Source organism: Molothrus ater, chromosome 5 (genome assembly GCF_012460135.2).
Source record: "Molothrus ater isolate BHLD 08-10-18 breed brown headed cowbird chromosome 5, BPBGC_Mater_1.1, whole genome shotgun sequence".
Lineage (NCBI taxonomy): Eukaryota > Metazoa > Chordata > Aves > Passeriformes > Icteridae > Molothrus > Molothrus ater.
The window spans coordinates 26,070,959-26,082,613 of NC_050482.2; the positions used below are offsets into that span (position 1 = coordinate 26,070,959).

The 11,655-nt window shown below is 48.5% G+C and overlaps 1 protein-coding gene across 1 annotated transcript in view; it reads right to left on the reverse strand.

Annotated features, from left to right (window-relative positions):
- The window catches only part of FOXP2 (forkhead box P2), a 405,297-nt gene extending 398,255 nt beyond the window's left edge, over positions 1–7,042 (reverse strand). The window contains exon 1 of the mRNA XM_036400898.2: positions 6,986–7,042. The gene's annotated coding sequence lies outside the window, so the exon portion shown is untranslated. The remainder of the gene's footprint in view (positions 1–6,985) is intronic.
- Positions 7,043–11,655: the final 4,613 nt, after the last annotated feature.

An 11,655-nucleotide genomic window follows, 5' to 3' on the forward strand; every position in this document is an offset into this window, starting at 1 on the left:
CATACTGTACACACAATATCATTCATTCCTTACTGAATATGTTGTTCTACAGAGATGAAAACACTGACACAATTGAAAAGCATAACAGCAGATACGTGTATCTCTGCAGTCAGTGCACACCTGACTGCATTAGGTTTTCATGTTTTCATTTATAGGTCATGAAAATGCTGTAACTACTGTAATGAAACCACAATCCTGTTTGTTTTCTCTCACAGAGAAGTGTCTTAAATCAGAGATATTTCAATTTCTGTGTTTCAGACTCCTAGCCTGTTTTCCAGACAGTTTTCTTCGCTTTATCTTCAAAAGACCTCTGTCCCCCTTCTGTCATAGGAATGAAATGATACTTTTTTCAGTAATTAAATATCAAATTTCAATGCAACAACTAGTAAGTAAGTTTCCAAAGACATACACTAGATTTAACAAGATCTAGTATTTAAAAAATATCAGCCTCAATTAGGGCCAGTGTAACCTGGTGTAACTTCTGTGCCTGCCATGTGCATAAAGCCGGCGCACAAAAAAGTTTGTTTTTTCTTCCCACTGAAGAAGTGAAGGTGAAGAAATTTATTTTCCATATTGGGCACCAGATGAAAATCACATTGCTCTTCTGAGACCCTCAGCCCGTACTTTCTGAGCAGTTGCCCATCTCCTGGCAGTGCTGTCTATGCCTTTGCTGGCTTCTGCCCAGCCACATGTCTCCTCTGGCCTCTTCCCCCTCATTTCCCAACTCTCCATTGTTTGCATGTTGCCCCTCTATTTTCCAAAGCCCTTTGTGACTTCCCATCACTAATCCTTAAAATTTCCTCTGCAATATTTTTACATGGCAAAACTTGTCAATTTCTGATCTGATTTCCAAGCTGTTAAACATCAACCACAGGTTTTATTACACCACTTGTTTTACTAGGTGGGTTACAGTTCCAGAAGAACAATATGCCCTCTCAACATCAAGACTTACAAAAGGATAAATCAACAATGTAACTGTGAGCAATTTTTGCAAGACTTAGCACTGGCAGCATGGCAAAGTTGAAATGATGTTTACCTCTTTACATGTTCTTCACCATTCCTGGGCAAGTTCAAAATCAACACCTAAAAGATACTTAAAATATCTTTTATTATGCTTGATATACCTTTGCAACTCTGAGATTGTTTCTCCAAACACAAGTTACATAGTTTTCAGGCTGAATAACACAATTAGGTCCTGTTCAACAAGCAATGTATTATCACAGCAATTCTCCTTCCTTCTCTGAAGGGACAAGATGGCAAAAATTGTAGTGGGAGCATCCATCAAGATTAGACAATTTTAATATGAATATATGTTAAAATGTAATTAGTCAAATTATGTCAAATACATTATTTCAAATTACATGAAATACATAACATATCATGTTGGTTAAGGCTGAAATACAAAAGCTGAATAATGGAATAAATCAGCATTTGAATTCACTTGAAGACAAATTCTGACTAAAGTTGCAAAATACACATCATGCTGATCGAGAAAAAATAAATTATTCTAAAATGATCATCAACTAAACATCAATCTTAAAAGATAAAGGATTTGTCTTGTAACAATAATTATTTACAAAATACTGTGCCTAGAAAACCCCAGCAACTTCCTGGTTATATATAGTGATGTACCCCCTAGCCTCAAAACATCACTCTTCAAATGAATTTCCAGTTTTGGGCCCAACAGTATCTCCCACTGGGACAAGGCTGGCACAGGCCCACTGGAATCTCAGTCATCCTCATAATGTCCTGGAGGCAAACTGAAACAAGACTGATATCAGCAATTTACAGAAATACTTAACATGATGCAATTTGCAGCCGTGTCTGATTGACCACAGAGGCCCAAAGGAGCTCACTGGGCAAAGGACTCGCAGTGTGTGTCCCAGTGACCCTGCAACCAGCAATGGGCTGGAAACGTTGTCAGATACTCCACCAACTTCTTCCAGTACCCGCTGCCCACAGGAAGCTGAAGCTCCTTGGTAAACAAGCAAGTTTTACAGGTAAGCCAAAGCCAGTTTGTGAACTTCAGAGGGTTCTTTGTGACTCAGAGGGTTGTATGATGGAGGTCAGTAGTTTCTCCTTTCACCCCAGAATGGACATCACATAGCACTGCAAGGGAGATGGATGGAGTGGGCAGGGCAGAAAATCTCCCTTCTGCACGCTGAATGAAGGTGCTGCCTGTCCTTTAAACCTGTTCCCCAGCCTAACCAATTAGAAAGTCATCGTTTACCTACCTAAAGCCCTGTGCCACCCAGCAGAAGAGACACCCACACTCAGGGCACGTAGAGGCTGCAGTACACCATATCCAAGGGAATCAGCTGTGTCCTCAGCAACCAGCCTGATTATTGCATATAGTTAAATAAGAAACAAACTGCAGCAAACCCATTACCAACTACAGATGTGTAATTACTATGAGCAGGAAAAAGAAATAACTAAGTAAATGAACAAAAAGTTGAACCTACAATGTTCTTATTCCCTCCCCTCAGCAACCTCCACAACTTACTAAAAGGACTTAAGACAGTAAAGACCTTAAAACAGTATACTTAGTATTTTACTTTATTTTTCTTAGAATAGGAACTGAAATTGTGATATTAAACATAATTCTACATAAATTCATTCCTCAGAGTTCAAATGTTACTTTCTAACATCATCCCAAACTATACATTGGTGAAGCAATAAACATCGTAGCAACTGTTCATTAAAGAGATTATTTTCAGCTACTTCAGTGATGACAGCATAAGCAAGCTATTACTGGCATTTTCAAAACCACCTTTCTGACATAAAACATAGTGTTGCCCTTAAACACAAACCTATCAGAAATAGGATTTAAAAAAAAACAAAACAAAAAAACAGAAAGCAAAAACAGATTCAAATCTTGCAACAAATAATAGATGCCTCTTATAATTTGCAGTGAACATTTTGGAAGATTTTTAAAACAGTAAGTTTGATTAAGCTACTGAAAGCCTCAGAAAGAAGAAAAAAAATTATCAGTGCTAAATAATACTTGTGACACTGCTCCATGTTTTATACTGGTCTAGAAGTTTTGAAATTTAAATCTAAAGCTACCCTTAGAAATTATTACAGTAAGTAGGCTTATTCTGTAAAGGAAGAATGTGGAAGAAAGCCTTCAAACAACTAACAAGAAACTATTTTATTGCAATTTTAAGATTAATTTTAAGAGGTTTGTTTATTACAGCTAAGATTTTCTGCAATTTCATCACTTATACGAGGTTTTTCTGGTGCCACTATTTTACACATACAATCAAGAAAGGTATCAAATCAAAACAGGGCAGGGAACAGGAATCTAAATGACAAGTATTTCTTCTAACAAGGATAAGCTGAGAAGTATGCTACAGTGGCTGTGAAAAAAATAAACAGTTTGCATTACTTCTAGACCTATTAGCTGTCACAAAATTTTAAAAGAAAAATCGGTTCCAATGTACAGAAAATTATCGTTTTACAACAAAGTTGATAGCATTTTCATTTTGACTGTGATTTGCATTTTTCTCCAGTTAAAATCATTCCATGAGTACTTTTCAGTGACCTATGTGCTAAATCGTTTTCATTTCATATGAGCAAGTGACTCTTAACAATAGGTCCAACAAAGAAAAAAACATGACTCCTAGGAACCACTCATTGTCAGCCACCATCAAAATTTAATTTCTCCAAAATAAACCAGGTAAAAATTGAAATAGACTAAAAAAGTTCTCCATATTCAGAAATATTAATTAACCCCTCTATCAGAAAGATAAATACCAGCCCTCACATATCGATGATGAAAAACAAAGACATTAAGTGACATTTTCAATGACACATAGCAAAACACTGCCACAACATGGATCACATCTCAGAAGTTTTCTATTGTTTTCAGCCCACTAGCCTTGACTAACTCCTGTGCATGCAATGCTGAATCAGGTATATTTCTCAGAATACCAAAAGTTTATTCCAGCTCACATAAATTAGTCCTAAAAAAAAAATCTTATTCTACAGTAATTAAAAAAAAAAAATAAGTCCAACAAGAACTTCTAAAAAAATAATGGAGTCTGACAGGAATGTTTTTAAGCAAATAGACCATTATTCTTAAAATTATAGTCCCAACACATTCTATTATGAAAGCATTAAAATATGTATAAGCAACAGATGATTACAGAAATAAAATGCAACAAAAAAATGGCAAACACCACTAAATAAACAAGTCACTTCAAAAATCTGTGAAATATTCACCTGACTACTCACAAACCCTAGTGCAGCTTTCAAAGACTACCATGTATTTACTGACTGAAATGTCCCGAACTTGGTATATTTCTTTTACTCTTCCTCACACTCAAACCCATTCTAATTTTGTTGTCCCTTAGAGACTATTTGGTCATTTTACATAAATATTCACTAAATAGAAAGCTACAAAACATTCAGGTTTTTTCCTCTCTCAGATGATATAAACACTGCACTGTAGCAAAGATCCCATGACACAATGTAAAAATCGCTGAGGTTAAACTAAAAACAAAGAAATACACAAATATTTATACAATTGATTCTGCTTAAGCTTCCTCCTAAGGTTACTGTTAAACCTTAAAGCCTACACCAACAAGGCCTCACATGAAGCAGTGTATTTCAGGTGTTACATATTATCAAAATAAATTAGAATGTCTAACTACAGGCATTTTGGAAATGCTGTATTTGAAATACTCTTTCTTCCCCTTAGCCTTCCCCTTTTACTGATCTACTATCCTGAGTAATTAAATGAATGATTTAAGCATGCAAAAATTCTACAGAACAAAACCGTTTCGTAAAAACTACATTAAAACTGCAGATTACTACAAAACAGGGGTATTTTGAGTATCTACATTTACATGAACAAATTATCATCGTCAAGAAAAAACTTTAGAAAATACTTATTTGAATGATTAAAGCCATATCCCACTTAAAAGGGTTTAGTGTAGCATTAGAGAAACCAATTTAATAATTAATCATATTTTCTTTAGAGTAATATTACTAGCAGTAATGTTTTTCCTTAATGGCTTTAAATTACTTAGCACACAGAAGAAAAAATTTAAAACTGTCAAAATATCTTAAAACTTTGACTTCTTCCCCCCCACACACATGGATTAACGGGGAGATATCGACACCATGCACAACTTCTGAGTCCCACCTTCGTAAAAATATTTCCGAGGGCCTGATCCGAGCGTGTGAAGTCAATGGAGTGATTCCTACTGCTGCCAAAGGAAAGATTCCCACTCTCAAGAGTTGAGTTTGGATAGGGGCTCTAATGCACAGAAAGACAAGGGAAGATCCTCTTTGGAAGAGGAACTTCTGTGTTTCTCTCGGTACGTAGGCACACAGGCAAGACTTCCTAGAAGTACGAGCGATTCCCAGGTAGAGGGTACTGCCCATTCCTCCATCTGTAGCTCTGCACTCTTTACTAATAGAGGACAAAATCACAGATTCATGGTGGTTACTTTTGAGATCATTTTCCCTGGGGAATATACCAGCAGCCCACTTTCTATCTGGACAATTCTTGCAAATTTTAGATGAGCGTTTTCCTGTCAGCCCACAGCCTAAGCTTTACGCCTCTCCAGTAGCTCCATCCCGGGACCTTACCGGCGCTCGCCAGCGTTCTCGGCCGGGGCTGCGCTGCGAGCCGAACCTGACGCGAGCCGAGCTACGGGAACAGAACAAAACCGCCTGACGGACTGCCTGCCTTTACCTTGGCCGTGCCGGGCGGCACACGGCTGTCCGGCAGCTTACGGGCGGCCGGGAGCGCTGCCGCCTGCGCACCCCGCGCTCGGCGCGGCAGGACGCGGAGCGGAGGCGCCGGCGCTCGCCCTCCGTCCTAGGGCTGCCCTGGCACTCCCGATGGCACGGCAGAGTGCAGCCCGCTCAACAGCCAAGGCCGCCAAGGCCGCTCTGCCCTCATAATCTATCACGCTTCCCCAACTTTCCAAGTCCCGAAGCCCTCCTCAACTTCAAAGCCAATTTTAAGGGAAGGCCCCTGCGTACCAGGCACGGAGGCCGCCTCCGGAACCCTGCAGCTCCAACACTATTATTTATTAATTGTTGGGTTTTGGCAATTTTGTCTTGGGCCAGGGGACGACCCTCTTCCCTGCGCAGCCCAAACAGCGCCCGGCGGCGCCGCTGCCCCACGGGCACCTCGGCGCCCCTGCGCTTCCCCTCCCACGCCAGCGGGGGCGCCCCGGGGCAGCGCGGCGCGGGGCGCCCCGAGGGGGCGGCCGGCAGCGGCCCCTCCGCGCGGGCGGGCGGGCGGAGAGGCGGGGGCTGGGGTGCGCCTCTCCCTCCGGCGGGCAGGCGGGCAGGCAGCACACAAAGGAGAAACGTGACACGTTTCTTCACCCGGGCTGTCTGCTGGGGAGGTCTCGGGGAAAAAGAAGAAAGGGAAAAAAAAAAAAGGGGGGGGGGGAACCCAAAAAAACCCCAACAAGCCACCACACAAACGGGGAGGCAAACGGCGGGCGGGCAGCCGAGCCTCCCGCACACGCTTCCTCGGCAGCCTGGCCCCAAGCCCTCCCCGCCTGGCACTTCTCTACCCGTGCGGGGAGGCTACAGGTTGTTTGTTTTTAATTACGCGGGGGTGGGGGGTCCGCAGCGCTGAGCGGCGGGAGGGAGGCCCTGCCGACCCGCAGCCGCCGCGAGTTGTTTTGGGGGAGCTTACGCCGGCCCCCGCGGCCGACCCGGCCCGGCCCGCCGGGCATGGCCCCAACTCCGGCCGGGCACCGCAGGCTCCCACCGCAGAGAGCGCCCCCGCCCCCCGCTGGCGGTGCGTGTTTGGGAGCGGTGCCACCGGGTGCCGGGAGACCTGACACATGTCACTGCTGCGGCCCCGCCGGCCGCGGCCAAACTTTCCCGCGGCGGCGGCAAGTCAGTGAGCGGCGGCGGAGGGGGGTGGAAGCGCTGGAAGTAGCAAGTCACACCGGGGAGCGGAGGGAGGAGGGGACGGGTGTGCGGGGCGGGGTGGGGGGGTAGCACTTACCGGGAGGAGACACCGTGTAGGGCGTCCCGGCGAGCTGACACCGAGAGAGAAAGGGCGAGCGGAGCCGCGCGCAGCCGCGCGCACATACAAAGTCCCTGCGGGCGGAGCCGCCGCGCGGGCCGGGGGAGCGGGGGCGGGCGGGCGGCGCGGGGCCCTCCGCGGGCGCGGAGCGGCGTCGGAGCCTCGCGCCCTCCCGCCGGCTGGTGCTGCCTGGCGCTGGCGGTGCTGCTCTCCCTCCCCCGGCGTGCGGGTCCGCCCGTGTGCGGAGTGTGCCGCCTGTGTGTATGTGTTTTGTTGGGAATGCGAAAAAAAAAAAAAAAAGACGAGGGAAAAAAAAAAAAAAAAAGAAAACCCACCGCACACACCGGCTGCTTTGGAGAGAGGGGAGTGAGAAGGGAGCCCTCCCTCACATGATCGCAGAGTGGCCTGCACAGAAGTGCTAATAACGCGGGGAGGGGTGGGGGGGAAAGCAGCGGAGGGGGAATGGCAACAAAAAAAAGTGCGGCGGGATGCGCCGGGCCGTGCCCCGCTCCGCCCGCGCCTCCCCCGGCCGGTCCCCGGCGGAGCGGGCGCTGTGGGTCGCGGCGGACCGCAGCTCCACCTGCTATGTAAACAAACCGTCGGGGAAGTTGTTTGCCGGCGGCGGCTGCCCCTTCCCGCCCCCTCTCCCCTCCCGCCGCCCTGCTCCGCCGGCTCCGTTAGACACAACGAGTTTAGCAGACGGGCGGAAAACAAAGCAGTGTGTTGTGCTGGCAGTGCCGGCCGGCTGCAGCCTGCTGGCAGCCCCCGAGGTGCCGCGGCCCCGCGCGAAGCCAGCCGGGGAACCCGGGTGGGAGGGGAACGGCGGGGCAGGCCTGGCCGATGGCAGCAGCTATGCCGGGAGGCACGCGTGGGCCCTGAAACTTTTTTTCTCCCGGGCCCCGGCACTTGGAGCAAGGTGCAGGACCCCCCAGATGTCCGCAGCAGGGACCGGCCGCTCCCCGCCTGTCTGGAGCGGCAGCCCCAGGGCGGGGCGGCCGCTCCTCCCGGGAAAAACACTTTTAAGTGATTTCTGGGTGGGATAGGGTATCAGGGGAAACGGGGAGAGAAGTGCTGGCATCGTGGCTATAGGTGGTCTTGTCCTCCCTTGTCCTCGCCACGGTTCCCAGTAAATCGGCGCTGGGGGTGTGTTTGGGTGGAAAGACCTTGCGTGGGCGAGGGAGAAAGCGGACGGCGGTGGCCGAGCGGAACGCGGGGTTTGTTATTTCGGAGCCCACCTAATTATCGCGCGGCAGCCCCAGCGTTAGCAGGGCTCTCTGTACGCGCCGAGGGCCAGGATCACAAGTGACTGTCACTCAGAATTAACAGTCACCGCATTTATTAAGCACAATTAAAAATCCCACAAACTTTGCCACTCGCTGCTACAGGCAAGTGGCAGACCGCCTGCCCGCCGCGCCACTCGCTCCCGGGGCCGCCGGCCAGCCCCGGCGGGGGCACCGCCGGCCGCTCGCCACCGGCGGGGAGGGGGGGGGGGTGTGGGGGGAAGCCGCTATCGCGGGGCGGAGCCGTCGCAACTCCGGCAACTCGGCGGGGCCCCCCGCGGCGGCCCCCGGCCCAGGCCGCCCCCCGCCCCGCCGCGCACCCTTCCGCCCGCCCGCGGCGGCGGGGCCGGGGGCCGGGGCGGCGGCGGGGCCGTGCGGGGCGCGGCGGGCCGGCTGGCAGCCAATGGGGCGCGGCCGGGTTCGCGAGGTGAAAGTTCAGCGCCGGGGCAGAGGCTCGCGGGGCCGCGGTGCTGCCGATGGGTGGCCGTAAAATATATTTATTTGCTACTCGCGGCTCTTTTGTCTCTTTGCCCCTCGTCCCCCCCCCCCCCCCCTCGCCCCGTCTTTGCCCCGGGTTACCGGGGCGCTACCCGCTGCCGCGGAGGGCTACGAGCGCAACGGTTGCGGGGGATACTCGCGGCGCACCCCGCGGAGCCGTGGGACAGAATTCCCGCGGGCAGCCGCCCTGCACGGCTCCGCGCCCCGCGAGCCAGCGGGGCGGGAGGGGAACCGCGCGGGACCCGCCGCTACGCGCCCCGCCGGCCCGCAAACGAAATCGGGCCCCGCAGGCTCCGGCCGCGCATGGGCTCCGCGGGCAGGGGCGCGGAGCCTCGCGGGGCTCAAGCTGCGCGGTCCGGAGACCGCCGGCCCCCCTCGTCTCCTCAGGCAGGAAGCGCGCCCCGGGGGAGAGGCAGCTCTCCCTCAGGAGCCGTCTGCGGTAGCGGACAAATCCCGGTACCGGCGGAAGGCAGCGTGCAGCGGTACTTTCTGTGGGGTTAGCCCGCGGCACCGAACCGGCGGGACGGCGCGGCCCGGCCGCGGGCACCGCCAACTTCGTTGGGCGCCGGGCGACCGCGGCATCCCCCGCCGGCGGGACGGGAGCGGCGGCGCGCAGCGACCCGAGGCTCCGGCCCGGCTCTGCCCTGCCCTGCCCTGCCGCGGGCCGCCGCCGTCGGGCCGTCCGCCGTCCGCTCTCGTGAGTGCCCGCAGCACTCCCAGCCCTCTCTCCGGGCTGCGCTTTGTTCCAAGAGCCCCTCGTCCTGTTCAGCGTGGCCTCGCAGGCAGACCCTCTGTCTGGTGGGCACAACGTGCCGGGAACAACACGGCGCTTGGCCGCTAATATTACTCGGCGCGACTTGGCAGTTCCACCCGAAATTAAAGCTAAACAAACACACACTTTCCCCACTTTTTTTTTTTTTTTTCAAGGACGACTACGGTATAAAATGTGACTTGGCTTTCTAATGAAAAACGCTGGTGCGTTTTATTTGTTCCTGTTTACGGTTCAAGATTTCATCTGCACAATTGTATTTCTCGCTTGAAATAAACCGCTTTGAAACCATTTTCCTTTAATTAATTTAATGTAATTTCTCTGTGCTGCTGGCAGTGTTAGGTGTCAATAAGATTGCTATTTTCTATTAGGATTGTTTAGAAAGCGAACAAGAACACATAACAGACTCCTCTTCGAACTAGGTGCACTCCCTTTCCTCCCTGCGTACTGCTCCGAGACACTTGGGAAAGAGCAGAAAATGCTGGTTTTAACCGAAGTCAAGTCGAGGAGAATCTGTATTACAACATCAAAGAAAAGGAGACGTTACAAAATTGGTGGAGTTACACCACCATCTGTCGTTAAGCTTCGGGACTACAAAAGTTCAGACGTATAATAAATCTTAATGAGAGATGGCAACTTTCTTTTTTTTCTCTTTCACCTCGAACTCCTGCCGCCCCGGCAGGGTGGGTTTCTCGGCGTTGGATGGTCCAGAGTGACAGGCAGCAGATTGCCCATGCCCTTCACAGACGTGTCTGTTCACTGCACCCTCCCAGGCCAAAGGGTTTCTTCTGGCACCTGATGTCCCCAAGAAGTTGCTCGTCAAAACACACAGGCACCAACTCTTCACAGTACTTTTTGGCCTCAGGAGGTTGCATTCATAAAAAAGAAGTCTAATTTAAAAAAATAATAATAAATAAATCAACAAAACTAAGCCACCCTCACACATTCAAACCCCCCTCTAAAAAGATAATAGATAAAAGACGAATTAAAAAAAAAAAAAAAAAAAAGGAAAAAACCCCAAACAAACAGATCTTTCATATTACAGTTGTAGGATTCAATTTAGCCCATTTTTTATACCTGTTCTGCAGTGGTGCATTCTGAAAAGGAACATATAGAAAACAGAACTTGGAATAGTATATGCGAATGAGCTGTGATGGTCTAATACAATCTGTGATTGCTCTTAAAACTTTGATTGCTATAAACAAATCTTGAAGCATAAAATGATTTTCTATTCCCCAATGTAAACATGTCACCTTCTTGTCAGATCTCCCCATGAGACTTTAGCCCTTTCTAAATTCTTTAGTTAAATGGCTTGCAAATGCCCATTTACTATAGTTACTGAAGAATCATAAAAAGAAGCAATATTTTCTTTGGGATTTTCTGAATCTTGGTGTTCTCAGTAGCCAGTTGGTCTCCATGCAAGCAGGTATCTTCACTGAATAACCACAAAAACCACAAAAATAATCAAATTTATCATTTTTTTTTATCACTGTTCTATTTTTAGACAGGTGTGGTTTAGTCAGTATTGACCCAAATGTGTTGCTGGATGGAATGCTTACCATTAAAAGTTAACTTTCAGGCTGTTTCTGTTTCACTGTGGAAATACACAGAATTTTGACTGTCTTCAGGTTGGCATTTCACAAGTGCTCACGAACATTACAAACCTGTAATTAGCACTGGGCATGTCCTAATATAAATCCTGTTTCTAATCTTTTTCTAGGCCTAGAGAAACTCCATTTCCTATATCCTACCAGTAGTTTTTGACACTAAGAAGGAAATTCTCACTTTTAGTTTGTGGACATGTCAAAGAGAGAAACTCATTTCCTCTAAAGCTCTATGTCCACTTTCCAGGCTATCTCATAAAATACAGAATTATGCTGCAGGCAATAAACACTTTCAGCATTCCTTTGTCTATTGTATTCATTTCATGTTACTAAAAAAATAATTATGTCTTCTCCATAGTCAACTAAGCTCTTTGTATCAACATTAAAAGTTAAGGTTTGTGAATTGGTGAAACAGGTGTTAAACATTCATCTGATGGAAATAAATTTCGTGCCACTTTGTCAGCTTTGAGAAATAAATAGGCCATTACAACCAATTGC